The sequence below is a fragment of the Somniosus microcephalus genome, chromosome 4 (assembly GCF_052327205.1).
Source record: "Somniosus microcephalus isolate GS21.2 chromosome 4, FLI_Smic_1.0, whole genome shotgun sequence".
In the NCBI taxonomy this organism is placed as follows: domain Eukaryota; kingdom Metazoa; phylum Chordata; class Chondrichthyes; order Squaliformes; family Somniosidae; genus Somniosus; species Somniosus microcephalus.
The window spans coordinates 133,460,360-133,482,032 of record NC_140990.1 but is presented as its reverse complement, the minus strand read 5'-3'; the positions used below and the strand labels follow the sequence as shown (position 1 = coordinate 133,482,032).

Here is a 21,673-nt window from a genome sequence, read left to right as displayed (position 1 = left end):
AGTGTTTGATGGGAAAATGTAGATGGAGCTTTACTCTGTATCGAACCCGTGCTGTATCTGCCCTGGGAGTGTTTGATGGGACAGTGTAGAGGGAACTTTACTGTGTATCTAACCCGTGCTGTCCCTGCAATGAGAGTGTTTGATGGGACATTATAGAGGGAGCTTTACTCTGTATCTAACCCGTGCTGTATCTGCCCTGGCAGTTTGTGATGGGTCAGCGTAGAGGGAGCTTTACTCTGTATCTAACCCGCGCTGTACCTGCCCTGGGAGTGTTTGATGGGACAATGTAGAGGGAGCTTTACTCTGCATCGAACCCGTGCTGTATCTGCCCTGGGAGTGTTTGATGGGACAGTGTAGAGGGAGCTTTCCTCTGTATCTAACCTCTGCTGTACCTGCGCTGGGAGTGTTTGATGGGACAGTGTAGAGGGAGTTTACGCTGTATCTAACCCATGCTGCACCTGCCCTGGGTGTATTTCAAGTTACATTGTTGATGGAGCTTTACTCTGTATGAAACCCGTGCTGTACCTGCCCTGGGATTGTTTGATGGGACAGTATAGAGGGAGCATTACTCTGTATCTAACCTGTGCTATTCCTGTCCGGAGAGTGTTTGATGGGAAAGTGTAGCGGGAGATTGACTCTCTAACTTACCCTTACTGCACGTGTCCTGGGAGTGTTTGATGGGAGAGTGTAGAGGGATCTTTACTCTGTATCTAACCCGTGCTGTACCTGCCCTGAGAGTGTTTGATGGGACAGGGTAGAGGGTGCTTTACTCTGTATCTAACCCGTGCTGTACCTGCCCTGCGAGTTTTTGATGGGACAGTGCAGATGGAGCTTTACCCTGTATCTAACCAGTGCTGTACCGGCCCTGGGAGTGTTTAATGGGACAGTGTCGAAGAAGCTTTACTCTGTATCTAACCCGTGCTGTACCTGCCCTGGGAGTGTTTGATGGGAAACTGTAGAGGTAGCTTTACTCTGTATCTAACCCGTGCTGTACCTGCCCTGGGAGTGTTTGATGGAACAGTGTAGAGGGAACTTTACTCTGTATCTAACCCGTGCTGTACCTGCCCTGGGAGTATTTGATGGGACAGTGTAGAGGGAGCTTTACTCTGTATCTAACCCGTGCTGTATCTGCCCTGGCAGTTTGTGATGGGTCAGCGTAGAGGGAGCTTTACTCTGTATCTAACCCGTGCTGTACCTGCCTGGGAGTGTTTGATGGGACAGCGTAGAGGGAATTTTACTCTGTATCTAACCCATGCTGTACCTGCCTGAGAGTGTTGGTGCGACAGTGTAGAGGGAACTTTACTGTGTATTTATCCCGTGCTGTAGCTGCCTGGGACTGTTTGATGGGGCAGTGTAGAGGGAACTTTACTCTGTATCTAACCCGTGCTGTACCTGCCCTGGGAGTGTTTGATGGGACAGTGTAGAGGGAGCTTTACTCTGCATCTAACCCGTGCTATATCTGTCCTGGCAGTTTGTGATGGTTCAGCGTAGAGGGAGCTTTACTCTGTATCAAACCCGTGCTGCACCTGCCCTGGGAGTGTTTGATGGGACAATGTAGAGGGAGCTTTACTCTGTATCGAACCCGTGCTGGATCTGCCCTGGGAGTGTTTGATGGGACAGTGCAGAGGGAACTTTACGTTGTATCTAACCCATGCTGTACATGCCTGGCAGTGGTTGATGGGACAGTGTAGAGGGAGCTTCACTCTGCCTCTATCCTGACCTGTACCTGCCCTGTGAGTGTTTGATGGGACAGTGTAGAGGGAGCTTTACTCTGTATCTAACCTTTGCTGTTCCTGCGCTGGGAGTGTTTGATGGGACAGTGTAGCGGGAGATTTACTCTCTAACTTACCCGTGCTGCACGTGTCCTGGGAGTGTTTGATGGGAGAGTCATAGAGTCATAGAGTAATACAGCACAGATAGAGGCCCTTCGGCCCATCGTGTCCATGCCGGCCATCAAGCCCTGTCTAATCTAATCCCATATTCCAGCATTTGGCCCGTAGCCTTGTATGCTATGGCATTTCAAATGCTCATCCAAATGCTTCTTAAATGTTGTGAGGGTTTCTGCCTCCACAACCCTTTCAGGCAGTGAGTTCCAGACTCCAACCACCCTCTGGGTGAAAAAGTTCTTTCTCAAATCCCCTCTAAACCTCCCTCCCTTTACCTTGAATCTATGCCCCCTAGTTATTGACCCCTCTACTAAGGGGAAAAGCTCCTCAGCATCCATCCTATCTATGCCCCTCACAATTTTGTACACCTCAATCATGTCCCCCCTCAGCCTCCTCTGCTCCAAGGAAAACAAACCCAATCTGCCCAGTCTCTCTTCATAGCTGAAGCGCTCCAGCCCTGGTAACATCCTGGTGAACCTCCTCTGCACCCTCTCTAACGCGATCACATCTTTCCTGTAGTGTGGCGACCAGAACTGCACACAGTATTCCAGCTGTGGCCTAACCAGTGTTTTATACAGCTCCATCATAACCTCCTTGCTCTTATATTCTATGCCTCGGCTAATGAAGGCAAGTATCCCATATGCCTTTTTTACCACCTTATCCACCTGTTCCGCCGCCTTCAGGGATCTGTGTACCTGCACACCCAGATCCCTCTGACCCTCCGTCTTGCCTAGGGTCTTACCATTCATTGTGTATTCCCTTGCCTTGTTAGACCCCCCAAAGTGCATCACCTCGCACTTTTCCGGGTTAAATTCCATTTGCCACTGTTCCGCCCATCTGACCAACCCATCTATATCGTTCTGCAGACTGAGGCTACCCTCCTCGCTATTTACCACCCTACCAATTTTAGTATCATCCGCGAATTTACTGATCATACCCTTTACATTCATATCCAAGTCATTAATGTAGACCACAAACAGCAAGGGACCCAGCACCGATCCCTGTGGTACCCCACTGGCCACAGGTTTCCAGTCACAAAAACAACCTTCGACCATCACCCTCTGCCTTCTGCCACTAAGCCAGTTTTGTATCCAATGTGCCAAGGCACCCTGGATTCCATGGGCTCTTACCTTCTTGACCAGTCTCCTGTGCGGGACTTTATCGAAGGCCTTACTGAAATCCATGTATACCACATCCACTGCGTTACCCTCATCCACACACCTAGTCACCCCCTCAAAAAATTCAATCAAATTAGTCAGACATGATCTTCCCTTGACAAAGCCATGTTGACTATCCCTGATTAATCCTTGCCTCTCCAAGTGGAGACAAATTTTGTCCCTCAGGATTTTTTCCAGTAATTTTCCTACCACTGATGTTAGGCTCACTGGCCTGTAGTTCCCCGGTTTTTCCCTACTACCCTTCTTGAATAATGGTACTACATTAGCGGTTCTCCAGTCCTCTGGCACATCCCCTGTGGCCAGATAGGTCCTGAATATATGTGTTAGAGTCCCCGCAATCTCCTCCTTTGCCTCACACAGCAGCCTGGGGTACATTTCATCGGGGCCTGGGGATTTATCCATTTTTAGGCCAGCTAAAACCGCCAATACCTCCTCCCTCTCGATGTTAATATGTTCGAGCATATCACAGTCCCCCCGCCCTATTTCTATGTCTACGTCGTCCTTCTCCATAGTGAAAACAGATGCAAAAAATTCATTTAGAACCCCTCCTACATCTTCCGGCTCCACACACAGATTGCCACTTTTGTCCCTAATGGGCCCTATTTTTTCCCTAGTTATCCTTTTACCCTTAATATACTTATAAAACATCTTCGGATTTTCCTTTATTTTGCTCGCCAGTGTTATTTCATGGCCCCTCCTTGATCTCCTAATTTCTTTTTTAAGTATCCCCCTGCACTTTTTGTACTCCTCTAGGGCTTCCTCCGTCTTTAGCCTTTTGTATCTACCAAAAGCCCTCCTTTTTTTCCTAATCCATTCCCGTATATCCCCTGACATCCACGGTTCCCTGTGGTTTTTGGAACCACTCTTGACCTTTATGGGAACATGTTGCCCTTGTATGATCTCAATCTCCCTTCTGAAAGCCTCCCATTGCTCCGATGCGGATTTTCCTACAAGTAGCTGATCCCAGTCCATTTTGGCCAGATCCTGCCTTATCCTATTAAAATCGGCCTTCCCCCAATTTAGAACCTTTATTTCCGGCCCATCCCTGTCCTTTTCCATGACCACCTTAAATCTTACCATATTATGGTCACTATCACCAAAGTGCTCACCTACTAGCACTTTTTCCACTTGGCCGGCCACATTCCCTAGAATTAGGTCCAGTACCGCCCCCTCTCTTGTAGGACTTTCTACATGCTGGCTCAAAAAGCTCTCCTGGATGCACTTTAAGAATTCTACACCCTCTGAGCCTTTCACACTTTGACTATCCCAGTTAATATTGGGGAAGTTGAAATCCCCCATTATTATTACCCTATTATTTGCACATTTCTCTGAGATTTGCCTACATATCTGTTCCTCTATCTCCCCCTGACTGTTTGGAGGCCTATAGTACACTCCCAGCAAAGTGCTTGCCCCCTTTTTGTTTTTAAGCTCCACCCATATGGCCTCATTAGAGGACCCAGCTAATATATCATCCCTCCTTACTGCAGTAATTGACTCCTTAATTAATATTGCGACACCCCCTCCTCTTATACCTCCCCATCTGTCTCGCCTGAAGATTCTGTACCCCGGAATATTGAGCTGCCAGTCTTGCCCCTCCCTCAACCATGTCTCAGTGATAGCAACAATATCATACTCCCATGTGTTTATCAACACCTTCAGTTCATCCACCTTATTTGCAAGGCTCCTTGCATTAAAATAGATGCCATCCAGCCTTGCCCTTATATATTTGCCCTGCCTACCAAGCTGACTTGTTTTTTCCTCCATAATTGGCAGCACATCCCCCCCTACTTCAGCTCCCCCCTGTATCCCATCCCCCTGCCAAGTTAGTTTAAACCCCCCCCGACAGTGCTAGCAAACCTCCCCGCAAGGATATTTGTCCCGCTCTGGTTCAGGTGCAACCCGTCCGACTTGTACAAGTCCCACCTTTCCCAGAAGCAGGCCCAGTGATCCAGGAAAGTAAACCCTCCCCCCTACACCAACTCTTTAGCCACGCATTCATCTGCTCTATCCTCCCATTCCTATACTTACTAGCACGTGGCACTGGGAGTAATCCAGAGATTACACCCTTTGAGGTCCTGCCCTTTAATCTGTTACCTAGCTCCCTAAATTCTTGATGCAGGACCTCATCCCTCTTTTTACCTATGTCGTTGGTACCAATGTGGACCACGACCACTGGCTGTTCACCCTCCCCCTCCAGAATGCCCTGCAGCCGCTCAGTGACATCCTTGACCCTGGCACCAGGGAGGCAACAAACCATCCTGGAGTCACGTTTGCGGCCACAGAACCGCCTATCTGTTCCCCTTACTATAGAATCCCCTACCACTATTGCTCTCCCACTCTTTTTCCCCCCCTCCTGGGGGGGGGATCTTTACTCTGTATCTAACCCGTGCTGTACCTGCCTGGGAGTGTTTGATGGGACAGTGTAGAGGGAATTTTACTCTGTATCTAACCCGTGCTGTACCTGCCTGAGAGTGTTTGATGGGACAGTGTAGAGGGAACTTTACTGTGTATTTAACCCGTGCTGTAGCTGCCTGGGCCTGTTTGATGGGGCAGTGTAGAGGGAACTTTACTCTGTATCTAATCCGTGCTGCACCTGCCCTGGGAATGTTTGATGGGACAGTGTAGAGGAGGCTTTACTCTGTATCTAACACATGCTATACCTGCCCTGGGAGTGTTTGCTGCGAAGTGTAAAGGGGGATTTGCTCTGTATCTAGTCCATGCAGTACCTGCCCTGGGTGTGTTTGATGGAAAAGTGTAGAGGGAGCTTTACTCTGTATCTAACCTCTGCTGTACCTGCGCTAGGTGTGTTTGATGGGAGAGTGTAGAGGGAGCTTTACGCTGTATCTAACCCGTGCTGCACCTGCCCTGGGTGTATTTCAAGTGACATTGTTGATGGAGCTTTACTCTGTATGTAACCCGTACTGTACCTGCCCTGGGAGTGTTTGATGGGGCAGTATAGAGGGAGATTTACTCTGTATCTAACCTGTGCTATTCCTGTCCCGAGAGTGTTTGATGGGACAGTGTAGCGGGAGATTGACTCTCTTACTTAGCCGTGCTGCACGTCTCCTGGGAGTGTTTGATGGGAGAGTGTAGAGGGATCTTTACTCTGTATCTAACCAGTGCTGTAACTGCCCTGGGAGAGTTTGATGGGACAGTGCAGAGGGAAATTTACTCTGTATTTAACCCGTGCTGTAGCTGCCTGGGACTGTTTGATGGGACAGGGTAGAGGGAGCTTTACTCTGTATCAAACCCAAGCTGTACCTGCCCTGCGAGATTTTGATGGGACAGTGCAGATGGAGCTTTACCCTGTATCTAACCAGTGCTGTACCGGCCCTGGGAGTGTTTAATGGGACAGTGTAAAAGAAGCTTTACTCTGTATCTAACCCGTGCTGTACCTGCCCTGGGAGTGTTTGATGGAACAGTGTAGAGGGAACTTTACTCTGTATCTAACCCGTGCTGTACCTGCCCTGGGAGTGTTTGATGGAACAGTGTAGAGGGGGCTTTACTCTGTATCTAACACATGCTATACTTGCCCTGGGAGTGTTTGCTGGGACAGTGTAGAGGGAGCTTTACACAGTATCTAACCCGTGCTGTACCTGCCCTGGGAGTATTTGATGGGACATTGCTGAGGGATGTTTACGATGTATCTAACCCATGCTGTACCTGCCCTGGGAGTGTTTGATGGGGCAATCTAGCGGGAGCCTTGCTCTGTATCTAACCCATGCTGTACCTGCCCTGGTAGTGTTTGATGAGACAGTGTAGAGGGAATTTTACTCTGTATCTAACCCGTGCTGTACCTGCACTGCGAGTGTTTGATGAGACATTGTAGAGGGAGCTTTATTCTGTATCTAACCCATGTTGTTCCTGCCTGAGAGTGTTTGACGGGAAAGTGTAGAGGGAAGCTTGCTCTGTATCTAAACTGTGCTGTACCTGCACTGGGAGTGTTTGTTGGGACAGTGTAGAGGGAGCTTTACTTTGTATCTAAGCCGTGCTGTACCTGCCCTGGGAGTGTTTGATGGGACAGTGTAGAGGGGGCTGTACTCTGTATCTAACACATGCTATACCTGCCCTGGGAGTGTTTGCTGGGACAGTGTAGAGGGGGATTTACTCTGTATCTAACCTGGCAGTACCTGCCCTGGGAGTGTTTGATGGAATAGTGTAGAGGGAGCTTTACTCTGTATCTAACTTTTGCTGTACCTGCGCTGGGAGTGTTTGATGGGACAGTGTAGAGGGAGCTCTACTCTTTATCTAACCCATGCTGCACCTGCCCTGGGATTGTTTGATGGGACAGTGTAGAGGGAGCATTATTCTCTATCTAACACATGCTGTACCTGCCCTGGGATTGTTTGATGGGACAGTGTAGAGGGAGCTTTAAACTGTATCTAACCCGTGCTGTACCTGCCCTGGGAGTGTTTGATGGGACAGTGTAGAGGGAGCTTTACTCTCGATCTCACACATGCTGTACCTGCCCTGGAAGTGTTTGATAGGACAGTGTAGAGGGGGCTTTACTCTGTATCTAACCCATGCTGTACCTGCCCTGGGTGTGTTTGATGGGACAGCATAGAGGGAGCTTTATTCTGTATATAACCCGCGCTGTACTTGCCCTGGCAGTGTTTGATAGGACAGTGTAGAGGGAGCTTTACTTTGTATCTAACCCATGCTATATCTGCCCTGGCAGTGTTTGATGGGACAGTGTCGAGGGAGCTTTACTCTGTATCTAACCCATGCTGTATCTGCCCTGGCAGTGTTTGATGGGACAGTGTAGAGGGAGCTTTACTCTGTATCTAACCCGTGCTGTATCTGCCCTGGCAGTTTGTGATGGGTCAGCGTAGAGGGAGCTTTACTCTGTATCTAACCCGTGCTGTACGTGCCCTGGGAGTGTTTGATGGGACAATGTAGAGGGAGCTTTACTCTGTATCGACACCGTGCTGTATCTGCCCTGGGAGTGTTTGATTGGACAGTGCAGAGGGAACTTTACGTTGTATCTAACCCGTGCTGTACCTGCCCTGGGAGTGTTTGATGGGACATTGTAGAGGAAGCTTTACTCTGTATCTAACCCATGCTGTACATGCCTGGCATTGTTGATGGGACAGTGCAGAGGGAGCTTCACTCTGCATCTATCCCAACCTGTACCTGCCCTGTGAGTGTTTGATGGGACAGTGTAGAGGGAGCTTTACTCTGTATCTAACCTTTGCTGTTCCTGCGCTGGGAGTGTTTGATGGGACAGTGTAGCGGGAGATTTACTCTCTAATTTACCTGTGCTGCACATTTCCTGGGAGTGTTTGATGGGAGAGTGTAGAGGGATCTTTACCCTGTATCTAACCCGTGCTGTACCTGCTTGGGAGTGTTTGATGGAACATTGTTGAGGAGCTTTACTCTATATCTAACCCATGCTGTACATGCCTGGCAGTGGTTGATGGGACAGTGTAGAGGGAGCTTCACTCTGTATCGAACCCGTGCTGGAGCTGCCCTGGGAGTGTTTGATGGGACAGTGCAGAGGGAACTTTATGTTGTATCTAACCCGTGCTGTACTTGCCCTGGGAGTGTTTGATGGGACATTGTAGAGGGAGCTTTACTCTGTATCTAACCCATGCTGTACATGCCTGGCAGTGGTTGATGGGACAGTGTAGAGGGAGCTTCACTCTGCATCTATCCCGACCTGTACCTGCCCTGTGAGTGTTTGATGGGACAGTGTAGAGGGAGCTTTACTCTGTATCTAACCTTTGCTGTTCCTGCGCTGGGAGTGTTTGATGGGACAGTGGAGCGGGAGATTTACTCTCTAACTTACCCGTGCTGCACGTGTCCTGGGAGTGTTTGATGGGAGAGTGTAGAGGGATCTTTACTCTGTATCTAACCCGTGCTGTACCTGCCTGGGAGTGTTTGATGGGACAGTGTAGAGGGAATTTTACTCTGTATCTAACCCGTGCTGTACCTGCCTGAGAGTGTTTGATGGGACAGTGTAGAGGGACCTTTACTGTGTATTTAACCCGTGCTGTAGCTGCCTGGGCCTGTTTGATGGGGCAGTGTAGAGGGAACTTTACTCTGTATCTAATCCGTGCTGCACCTGCCCTGGGAATGTTTGATGGGACAGTGTAGAGGGGGCTTTACTCTGTATCTAACACATGCTATACCTGCCCTGGGAGTGTTTGCTGCGAAGTGTAAAGGGGGATTTGCTCTGTATCTAGTCCATGCAGTTCCTGCCCTGGGTGTGTTTGATGGAACAGTGCAGAGGGAGCTTTACTCTGTATCTAACCTCTGCTGTACCTGCACGAGGAGTGTTTGATGGGAGAGTGTAGAGGGAGCTTTACGCTGTATCTAACCCGTGCTGCACCTGCCCTGGGTGTATTTCAAGTGACATTGTTGATGGAGCTTTACTCTGTATGTAACCCGTACTGTACCTGCCCTGGGAGTGTTTGATGGGGCAGTGTAGAGGGAGATTTACTCTGTATCTAAACTGTGCTATTCCTGTCCCGAGAGTGTTTGATGGGACAGTGTAGCGGGAGATTGACTCTCTAACTTAGCCGTGCAGCACGTCTCCTGGGAGTGTTTGATGGGAGAGTTTAGAGGGATCTTTACTCTGTATCTAACCCGTGCTGTAACTGCCCTGGGAGAGTTTGATGGGACAGTGTAGAGGGAAATTTACTCTGTATTTAACCCGTGCTGTAGCTGCCTGGGACTGTTTGATGGGACAGGGTAGAGGGAGCTTTACTCTGTATCTAACCCGTGCTGTACCTGCCCTGCGAGTTTTTGATGGGACAGTGCAGATGGAGCTTTACCCTGTATCTAACCAGTGCTGTACCGGCCCTGGGAGTGTTTAATGGGACAGTGTAGAGGAAGCTTTACTCTGTATCTAACCCGTGCAGTACCTGCCCTGGGAGTGTTTGATGGGACAGTGTAGAAGGATCTTTACTCTGTATCTAACCCGTGCTGTACCTGCCCTGGGAGTGTTTGATGGAACAGTGTAGAGGGAACTTTACTCTGTATCTAACCCGTGCTGTACCTGCCCTGGGAGTGTTTGATGGAACAGTGTAGAGGGGGCTTTACTCTGTATCTAACACATGCTATACTTGCCCTGGGAGTGTTTGCTGGGACAGTGTAGAGGGAGCTTTACACAGTATCTAACCCGTGCTGTACCTGCCCTGGGAGTATTTGATGGGACATTGTTGAGGGATGTTTACTATGTATCTAACCCATGCTGTACCTGCCCTGGGAGTGTTTGATGGGGCAATCTAGCGGGAGCCTTGCTCTGTATCTAACCCATGCTGTACCTGCCCTGGTAGTGTTTGATGAGACAGTGTAGAGGGAATTTTACTCTGTATCTAACCCGTGCTGTACCTGCACTGCGAGTGTTTGATGAGACATTGTAGAGGGAGCTTTATTCTGTATCTAACCCATGTTGTTCCTGCCTGAGAGTGTTTGACGGGACAGTGTAGAGGGAAGCTTGCTCTGTATCTAAACTGTGCTGTACCTGCACTGGGAGTGTTTGTTGGGACAGTGTAGAGGGAGCTTTACTTTGTATCTAAGCCGTGCTGTACCTGCCCTGGGAGTGTTTGATGGGACAGTGTAGAGGGGGCTGTACTCTGTATCTAACACATGCTATACCTGCCCTGGGAGTGTTTGCTGGGACAGTGTAGAGGGGGATTTACTCTGTATCTAACCTGGCAGTACCTGCCCTGGGAGTGTTTGATGGAATAGTGTAGAGGGAGCTTTACTCTGTATCTAACTTTTGCTGTACCTGCGCTGGGAGTGTTTGATGGGACAGTGTAAAGGGAGCTTTACACTGTATCTAACCCGTGCTGTACCTGCCCTGGGAGTGTTTGATGGGACAGTGTAGAGGGAGCTCTACTCTTTATCTAACCCATGCTGCACCTGCCCTGGGATTGTTTGATGGGACAGTGTAGAGGGAGCATTATTCTCTATCTAACACATGCTGTACCTGCCCTGGGATTGTTTGATGGGACAGTGTAGAGGGAGCTTTAAACTGTATCTAACCCGTGCTGTACCTGCCCTGGGAGTGTTTGATGGGACAGTGTAGAGGGAGCTTTACTCTCGATCTCACACATGCTATACCTGCCCTGGAAGTGTTTGATAGGACAGTGTAGAGGGGGCTTTACTCTGTATCTAACCCATGCTGTACCTGCCCTGGGTGTGTTTGATGGGACAGCGTAGAGGGAGCTTTACTCTGTATATAACCCGCGCTGTACTTGCCCTGGCAGTGTTTGATAGGACAGTGTAGAGGGAGCTTTACTTTGTATCTAACCCATGCTATATCTGCCCTGGCAGTGTTTGATGGGACAGTGTCGAGGGAGCTTTACTCTGTATCTAACCCATGCTGTATCTGCCCTGGCAGTGTTTGATGGGACAGTGTAGAGGGAACCTTGCTCTGTATCTAAACTGTGCTGTACCTGCACTGGGAGTGTTTGTTGGGACAGTGTAGAGGGAGCTTTACTTTGTATCTAACCTTTGCTGTTCCTGCGCTGGGAGTGTTTGATGGGACAGTGTAGCGGGAGATTTACTCTCTAATTTACCTGTGCTGCACATTTCCTGGGAGTGTTTGATGGGAGAGTGTAGAGGGATCTTTACCCTGTATCTAACCCGTGCTGTACCTGCTTGGGAGTGTTTGATGGAACATTGTTGAGGAGCTTTACTCTATATCTAACCCATGCTGTACCTGCCCTTGGAGAGTCTGATGGGACAGTGTAGAGCGAATTTTACTCTGTATCTAACCCGTGCTGTACCTGCCTCAGAGTGTTTGATGGGACAGTGTAGAGGGAACTTTACTCTGTGTTTAACCCGTGATGTAGCTGCCTGGGCCTGTTTGATGGGACAGTGCAGAGGGAACTTTACTCTGTATCTAACTCGTGCTGTGTCTGCCTTGGGAGTGCTTGATGAGACATTGTAGAGGGAGCTTTACTCTGTATTTAACCCATGTTGTTCCTGCCTGAGAGTGTTTGATGGGACAGTGTAGAGGGAGCATTACTCTGTATCTTACCTGTGCTATTCCTGTCCCGAGAGTGTTTGATGGGACAGTGTAGCGGGAGATTTACTCTCTAACTTACCCGTGCTGCACGTGTCCTGGGAGTGTTTGATGGGAGAGTGTAGAGGGATCTTTAAACTGTATCTAACCCATGCTGTACCTGCCTGGGAGTGTTTGATGGGACAGTGTAGAGGGAATTTTGTTCTGTATCTAACCCATGCTGTACCTGCCTGAGAGTGTTTGATGGGACAGTGTAGAGGGAACTTTACTGTCTTTTTATCCCGTGCTGTAGCTGCCTGGGACTGTTTGATGGGGCAGTGTAGAGGGAACTTTACTCTGTATCTAACCCGTGCTGCACCTGCCCTGGGAGTGTTTGATGGGACAGTGTAGAGGGAGCTTTACTCTGTATCTAACCCATGCTATATCTGCCCTGGCAGTGTTTGATGGGACAGTGTCGAGGGAGCTTTACTCTGTATCTAACCCATGCTGTATCTGCCCTGGCAGTGTTTGATGGGACAGTGTAGAGGGAGCTTTACTCTGTATCTAACCCGTGCTGTATCTGCCCTGGCAGTTTGTGATGGGTCAGCGTAGAGGGAGCTTTACTCTGTATCTAACCCGTGCTGTACGTGCCCTGGGAGTGTTTGATGGGACAATGTAGAGGGAGCTTTACTCTGTATCGAAACCGTGCTGTATCTGCCCTGGGAGTGTTTGATTGGACAGTGCAGAGGGAACTTTACGTTGTATCTAACCCGTGCTGTACCTGCCCTGGGAGTGTTTGATGGGACATTGTAGAGGGAGCTTTACTCTGTATCTAACCCATGCTGTACATGCCTGGCATTGTTGATGGGACAGTGCAGAGGGAGCTTCACTCTGCATCTATCCCAACCTGTACCTGCCCTGTGAGTGTTTGATGGGACAGTGTAGAGGGAGCTTTACTCTGTATCTAACCTTTGCTGTTCCTGCGCTGGGAGTGTTTGATGGGACAGTGTAGCGGGAGATTTACTCTCTAATTTACCTGTGCTGCACATTTCCTGGGAGTGTTTGATGGGAGAGTGTAGAGGGATCTTTACCCTGTATCTAACCCGTGCTGTACCTGCTTGGGAGTGTTTGATGGAACATTGTTGAGGAGCTTTACTCTATATCTAACCCATGCTGTACCTGCCCTTGGAGAGTCTGATGGGACAGTGTAGAGCGAATTTTACTCTGTATCTAACCCGTGCTGTACCTGCCTCAGAGTGTTTGATGGGACAGTGTAGAGGGAACTTTACTCTGTGTTTAACCCGTGATGTAGCTGCCTGGGCCTGTTTGATGGGACAGTGCAGAGGGAACTTTACTCTGTATCTAACTCGTGCTGTGTCTGCCTTGGGAGTGTTTGATGAGACATTGTAGAGGGAGCTTTACTCTGTATTTAACCCATGTTGTTCCTGCCTGAGAGTGTTTGATGGGACAGTGTAGAGGGAGCATTACTCTGTATCTTACCTGTGCTATTCCTGTCCCGAGAGTGTTTGATGGGACAGTGTAGCGGGAGATTTACTCTCTAACCTACCCGTGCTGCACGTGTCCTGGGAGTGTTTGATGGGAGAGTGTAGAGGGATCTTTACTCTGTATCTAACCCATGCTGTACCTGCCTGGGAGTGTTTGATGGGACAGTGTAGAGGGAATTTTGTTCTGTATCTAACCCATGCTGTACCTGCCTGAGAGTGTTTGATGGGACAGTGTAGAGGGAACTTTACTGTCTTTTTATCCCGTGCTGTAGCTGCCTGGGACTGTTTGATGGGGCAGTGTAGAGGGAACTTTACTCTGTATCTAACCCGTGCTGCACCTGCCCTGGGAGTGTTTGATGGGACAGTGTAGAGGGAGCTTTACTCTGTATCTAACCCGTGCTGTATCTGTCCTGGCAGTTTGTGATGGGTCAGCGTAGAGGGAGCTTTACTCTGTATCTAACCCGTGCTGTACCTGCCCTGGGAGTGTTTGATGGGACAATGTAGAGGGAGCTTTACTCTGTATCGAACCCGTGCTGGAGCTGCCCTGGGAGTGTTTGATGGGACAGTGCAGAGGGAACTTTATGTTGTATCTAACCCGTGCTGTACTTGCCCTGGGATTGTTTGATGGGACATTGTAGAGGGAGCTTTACTCTGTATCTAACCCATGCTGTACATGCCTGGCAGTGGTTGATGGGACAGTGTAGAGGGAGCTTCACTCTGCATCTATCCCGACCTGTACCTGCCCTGTGAGTGTTTGATGGGACAGTGTAGAGGGAGCTTTACTCTGTATCTAACCTTTGCTGTTCCTGCGCTGGGAGTGTTTGATGGGACAGTGTAGCGGGAGATTTACTCTCTAACTTACCCGTGCTGCACGCGTCCTGGGAGTGTTTGATGGGAGAGTGTAGAGGGATCTTTACTCTGTATCTAACCCGTGCTGTACCTGCCTGGGAGTGTTTGATGGGACAGTGTAGAGGGGGCTTTACTCTGTATCTAACACATGCTATACCTTCCCTGGGAGTGTTTGCTGCGAAGTGTAAAGGGGGATTTGCTCTGTATCTAGTCCATGCAGTACCTGCCCTGGGTGTGTTTGATGGAACAGTGTAGAGGGAGCTTTACTCTGTATCTAACCTCTGCTGTACCTGCACGAGGAGTGTTTGATGGGAGAGTGTAGAGGGAGCTTTACGCTGTATCTAACCCGTGCTGCACCTGCCCTGGGTGTATTTCAAGTGACATTGTTGATGGAGCTTTACTCTGTATGTAACCCGTACTGTACCTGCCCTGGGAGTGTTTGATGGGGCAGTGTAGAGGGAGATTTACTCTGTATCTAAACTGTGCTATTCCTGTCCCGAGAGTGTTTGATGGGACAGTGTAGCGGGAGATTGACTCTCTACCTTAGCCGTGCAGCACGTCTCCTGGGAGTGTTTGATGGGAGAGTGTAGAGGGATCTTTACTCTGTATCTAACCCGTGCTGTAACTGCCCTGGGAGAGTTTGATGGGACAGTGTAGAGGGAAATTTACTCTGTATTTAACCCGTGCTGTAGCTGCCTGGGACTGTTTGATGGGACAGGGTAGAGGGAGCTTTACTCTGTATCTAACCCGTGCTGTACCTGCCCTGCGAGTTTTTGATGGGACAGTGCAGATGGAGCTTTACCCTGTATCTAACCAGTGCTGTACCGGCCCTGGGAGTGTTTAATGGGACAGTGTAGAGGAAGCTTTACTCTGTATCTAACCCGTGCAGTACCTGCCCTGGGAGTGTTTGATGGGACAGTGTAGAAGGATCTTTACTCTGTATCTAACCCGTGCTGTACCTGCCCTGGGAGTGTTTGATGGAACAGTGTAGAGGGAACTTTACTCTGTATCTAACCCGTGCTGTACCTGCCCTGGGAGTGTTTGATGGAACAGTGTAGAGGGGGCTTTACTCTGTATCTAACACATGCTATACTTGCCCTGGGAGTGTTTGCTGGGACAGTGTAGAGGGAGCTTTACACAGTATCTAACCCGTGCTGTACCTGCCCTGGGAGTATTTGATGGGACATTGCTGAGGGATGTTTACGATGTATCTAATCCATGCTGTACCTGCCCTGGGAGTGTTTGATGGGGCAATCTAGCGGGAGCCTTGCTCTGTATCTAACCCATGCTGTACCTGCCATGGTAGTGTTTGATGAGACAGTGTAGAGGGAATTTTACTGTGTATCTAACCCGTGCTGTACCTGCACTGCGAGTGTTTGATGAGACATTGTAGAGGGAGCTTTATTCTGTATCTAACCCATGTTGTTCCTGCCTGAGAGTGTTTGACGGGACAGTGTAGAGGGAACCTTGCTCTGTATCTAAACTGTGCTGTACCTGCACTGGGAGTGTTTGTTGGGACAGTGTAGAGGGAGCTTTACTTTGTATCTAAGCCGTGCTGTACCTGCCCTGGGAGTGTTTGATGGGACAGTGTAGAGGGGGCTGTACTCTGTATCTAACACATGCTATACCTGCCCTGGGAGTGTTTGCTGGGACAGTGTAGAGGGGGATTTACTCTGTATCTAACCTGGCAGTACCTGCCCTGGGAGTGTTTGATGGAATAGTGTAGAGGGAGCTTTACTCTGTATCTAACTTTTGCTGTACCTGCGCTGGGAGTGTTTGATGGGACAGTGTAGAGGGAGCTTTACACTGTATCTAATCCGTGCTGTACCTGCCCTGGGAGTGTTTGATGGGACAGGGTAGAGGGAGCTCTACTCTTTATCTAACACATGCTGCACCTGCCCTGGGATTGTTTGATGGGACAGTGTAGAGGGAGCATTATTCTCTATCTAACACATGCTGTACCTGCCCTGGGATTGTTTGATGGGACAGTGTAGAGGGAGCTTTAAACTGTATCTAACCCGTGCTGTACCTGCCCTGGGAGTGTTTGATGGGACAGTGTAGAGGGAGCTTTACTCTCGATCTCACACATGCTGTACCTGCCCTGGAAGTGTTTGATGGGACAGTGTAGAGGGGGCTTTACACTGTATCTAGCCCATGCTGTACCTGCCCTGGGTGTGTTTGATGGGACAGTGTAGAGGGAGCTTTACTCTGTATATAACCCGCGCTGTACTTGCCCTGGCAGTGTTTGATAGGACAGTGTAGAGGGAGCTTTACTTTGTATCTAACCCATGCTATATCTGCCCTGGCAGTGTTTGATGGGACAGTGTCGAGGGAGCTTTACTCTGTATCTAACCCATGCTGTATCTGCCCTGACAGTGTTTGATGGGACAGTGTAGAGGGAGCTTTACTCTGTATCTAACCCGTGCTGTACGTGCCCTGGGAGTGCTTGATGGGACAATGTAGAGGGAGCTTTACTCTGTATCGAAACCGTGCTGTATCTGCCCTGGGCGTGTTTGATGGGACAGTGCAGAGGGAACTTTACGTTGTATCTAACCCGTGCTGTACCTGCACTGGGAGTGTTTGATGGGACATTGTAGAGGGAGCTTTACTCTGTATCTAACCCATGCTGTACATGCCTGGCATTGTTGATGGGACAGTACCTGCCCTGGGAGTGTTTGATGGGACAGTGTAGAGGGGGCTGTACTCTGTATCTAACACATGCTATACCTGCCCTGGGTGTGTTTGCTGGGACAGTGTAGAGGGGGATTTACTCTGTATCTAACCTGGCAGTACCTGCCCTGGGAGTGTTTGATGGAATAGTGTAGAGGGAGCTTTACTCTGTATCTAACTTTTGCTAGACCTGCGCTGGGAGTGTTTGATGGGACAGTGTAGAGGGAGCTTTACACTGTATCTAACCCGTGCTGTACCTGCCCTGGGAGTGTTTGATGGGACAGTGTAGAGGGATCTCTACTCTTTATCTAACCCATGCTGCACCTGCCCTGGGATTGTTTGATGGGACAGTGTAGAGGGAGCATTATTCTCTATCTAACTCATGCTGTACCTGCCCTGGGATTGTTTGATGGGACAGTGTAGAGGGAGCTTTAAACTGTATCTAACCCGTGCTGTACCTGCCCTGGGAGTGTTTGATGGGACAGTGTAGAGGGAGCTTTACTCTGTATATAACCCGCGCTGTACTTGCCCTGGCAGTGTTTGATAGGACAGTGTAGAGGGAGCTTTGCTTTGTATCTAACCCATGCTATATCTGCCCTGGCAGTGTTTGATGGGACAGTGTAGAGGGAGCTTTACTCTGTATCTAACCCATGCTGTATCTGCCCTGGCAGTGTTTGATGGGACAGTGTGGAGGGAGCTTTACTCTGTATCTAACCCGTGCTGTATCTGCCCTGGCAGTTTGTGATGGGTCAGCGTAGAGGGAGCTTTACTCTGTATCTAACCCGTGCTGTACGTGCCCTGGGAGTGTTTGATGGGACAATGTAGAGGGAGCTTTACTCTGTATCGAAACCGTGCTGTATCTGCCCTGGGAGTGTTTGATGGGACAGTGCAGAGGGAACTTTACGTTGTATCTAACCCGTGCTGTACCTGCCCTGGGAGTGTTTGATGGGACATTGTAGAGGGAGCTTTACTCTGTATCTAACCCATGCTGTACATGCCTGGCATTGTTGATGGGACAGTGCAGAGGGAGCTTCACTCTGCATCTATCCCAACCTGTACCTGCCCTGTGAGTGTTTGATGGGACAGTGTAGAGGGAGCTTTACTCTGTATCTAACCTTTGCTGTTCCTGCGCTGGGAGTGTTTGATGGGACAGTGTAGCGGGAGATTTACAGAATCACAGAATCACAGAAACCCCACAGTGCAGATAGAGGCCATTTCGGCCCATTGAGCCTGCACCGACACATATCCCACCCGATCCCCGTAACCCCACGTATTTAATCCCCCTAACGCTAAGGGCCAATTTATCATAGCCAATCAACCTAACCCGCACATCTTTGGACTGTGGGAGGAAACCGGAGCACCCGGAGGAAACCCACGCAAACACGGGGAGAATGTGCAAACTCCACACAGACAGTCACCCGAGGCCGGATTCGAACCCGGGTCCCTGGCGCTGTGAGGCAACAGTGCTAACCACTATGCCACCGTGCTGCCCATTACTCTCTAATTTACCCGTGCTGCACATGTCCTGGGAGTGTTTGATGGGAGAGTGTAGAGGGATCTTTACCCTGTATCTAACCCGTGCTGTACCTTCTTGGGAGTGTTTGATGGAACATTGTTGAGGAGCTTTACTCTGTATCTAACCCATGCTGTACCTGCCCTTGGAGATTCTGATGGGACAGTGTAGAGGGAATTTTACTCTGTATCTAACCCGTGCTGTCCCTGCCTCAGAGTGTTTGATGGGACAGTGTAGAGGGAACTTTACTCTGTATTTAACCCGTGCTGTAGCTGCCTGGGCCTGTTTGATGGGACAGTGTAGAGGGAACTTTACTCTGTATCTAACTCGTGCTGTATCTGCCTTGGGAGTGTTTGATGAGACATTGTAGAGCGTGCTTTACTCTGTATTTAACCCATGTTGTTCCTGCCTGAGAGTGTTTGATGGGACAGTGTAGAGGGAGCATTACTCTGTATCTTACCTGTGCTATACCTGTCCCGAGAGTGTTTGATGGGACAGTGTAGCGGGAGATTTACTCTCTAACTTACCCGTGCTGCACGTGTCCTGGGAGTGTTTGATGGGAGAGTGTAGAGGGATCTTTACTCTGTATCTAACCCATGCTGTACCTGCCTGGGAGTGTTTGATGGGACAGTGCAGAGGGAATTTTGCTCTGTATCTAACCCATGCTGTACCTGCCTGAGAGTGTTTGATGGGACAGTGTAGAGGGAACTTTACTGTGTATTTATCCGTGCTGTAGCTGCCTGGGACTGTTTGATGCTGCAGTGTAGAGGGAACTTTACTCTGTATCTAACCCGTGCTGTACCTGCCCTGGGAGTGTTTGATGGGACAGTGTAGAGGGAGCTTTACTCTGTATCTAACCCGTGCTGTATCTGTCCTGGCAGTTTGTGATGGGTCAGCGTAGAGGGAGCTTTACTCTGTATCTAACCCGTGCTGTACCTGCCCTGGGAGTGTTTGATGGGACAATGTAGAGGGAGCTTTACTCTGTATCGAACCCGTGCTGGATCGGCCTTGGGAGTGTTTGATGGGACAGTGCAGAGGGAACTTTACGTTGTATCTAACCCGTGCTGTACTTGCCCTGAGAGTGTTTGATGGGATATTGTAGAGGGAGCTTTACTCTGTATCTAACCCATGCTGTACATGCCTGGCAGTGGTTGATGGGACAGTGTAGAGGGAGCTTCACTCTGCATCTATCCCGACCTGTACCTGCCCTGTGAGTGTTTGATGGACAGTGTAGAGGGAGCTTTACTCTGTATCTAACCTTTGCTGTTCCTGCGCTTGGAGTGTTTGATGGGACAGTGTAGCGGGAGATTTACTCTCTAACTTACCCGTGCTGCACGTGTCCTGGGAGTGTTTGATGGGAGAGTGTAGAGGGATCTTTACTCTGTATCTAACCCGTGCTGTACCTGCCTGGGAGTGTTTGATGGGACAGTGTAGAGGGAATTTTACTCTGTATCTAACCCCTGCTGTACCTGCCTGAGAGTGTTTGATGGGACAGTGTAGAGGGAACTTTACTGTGTATTTAACCCGTGCTGTAGCTGCCTGGGCCTGTTTGATGGGGCAGTGTAGAGGGAACTTTACTCTGTATCTAATCCGTGCTGCACCTGCCCTGGGAATGTTTGATGGGACAGTGTAGAGGGGGCTTTACTCTGTATCTAGCACATGCTATACCTGCCCTGGGAGTGTTTGCTGCAAAGTGTAAAGGGGGATTTGCTCTGTATCTAGTCCATGCAGTACCTGCCCTGGGTGTGTTTGATGGAACAGTGTAGAGGGAGCTTTACTCTGTTTCTAACCTCTGCTGTACCTGCGCTAGGAGTGTTTGATGGGAGAGTGTAGAGGGAGCTTTACGCTGTGTCTAACCCGTGCTGCACCTGCCCTGGGTGTATTTCAAGTGACATTGTTGATGGAGCTTTACTCTGTATGTAACCCGTACCGTACCTGCCCTTGGAGTGTTTGATGGGGCAGTGTAGAGGGAGATTAACTCTGTATCTAACCTGTGCTATTCCTGTCCCGAGAGTGTTTGATGGGACAGTGTAGAGGGAATTTTACTCTGTATCTAACCCGTGCTGTACCTGCCTGAGAGTGTTTGATGGGACAGTGTAGAGGGAACTTTACTGTGTATTTAACCCGTGCTGTAGCTGCCTGGGCCTGTTTGATGGGGCAGTGTAGAGGGAACTTTACTCTGTATCTAATCCGTGCTGCACCTGCCCTGGGAATGTTTGATGGGACAGTGTAGAGCGGGCTTTACTCTGTATCTAACCTGTGCTATTCCTGTCCCGAGAGTGTTTGATGGGACAGTGTAGCGGGAGATTGACTCTCTAACTTAGCCGTGCTGCACATCTCCTGGGAGTGTTTGATGGGAGAGTGTAGAGGGATCTTTACTCTGTATCTAAACCGTGCTGTAACTGCCCTGGGAGAGTTTGATGGGACACTGTAGAGGGAAATTTACTCTGTATTTAACCCGTGCTGTAGCTGCCTGGGACTGTTTGATGGGACAGGGTAGAGGGAGCTTTACTCTGTATCTAACCCGTGCTGTACCTGCCCTGCGAGTTCTTGATGGGTCAGAGCAGATGGAGCTTTACCCTTTATCTAGCCAGTGCTGTACCGGCCCTGGGAGTGTTTAATGGGACAGTGCAGAAGAAGCTTTACTCTGTATCTAACCCGTGCTGTACCTGCCCTGGGAGTGTTTGATGGGACAGTGTAGAAGGATCTTTACTCTGTATCTAACCCGTGCTGTACCTGCCCTGGGAGTGTTTGATGGGACAGTGTAGAGGGAGCTTTACTCTGTATCTAACCCGTGCTGTACCTGCCCTGGGAGTGTTTGATGGAACAGTGTAGAGGGGGCTTTACTCTGTATCTAACACATGCTATACTTGCCCTGGGAGTGTTTGCTGGGACAGTGTAGAGGGAGCTTTTCACAGTATCTAACCCGTGCTGTACCTGCCCTGGGAGTATTTGATGGGATATTGTTGAGGGATGTTTATTATGTATCTAACCCATGCTGTACCTGCCCTGGGAGTGTTTGATGGGGCAATCTAGCGGGAGCCTTGCTCTGTATCTAACCCATGCTGTACCTGCCCTGGTAGTGTTTGATGAGGCAGTGTAGAGGGAATTTTACT

The 21,673-nt window shown here is 49.4% G+C and overlaps 1 pseudogene across 1 annotated transcript in view; it reads right to left on the bottom strand.

Annotated features, from left to right (window-relative positions):
* The window catches only part of LOC147119790 (uncharacterized), a 228,895-nt pseudogene that overhangs the window by 10,374 nt on the left and 196,848 nt on the right, over positions 1–21,673 (bottom strand). The gene's annotated exons all lie outside the window — the stretch shown is intronic.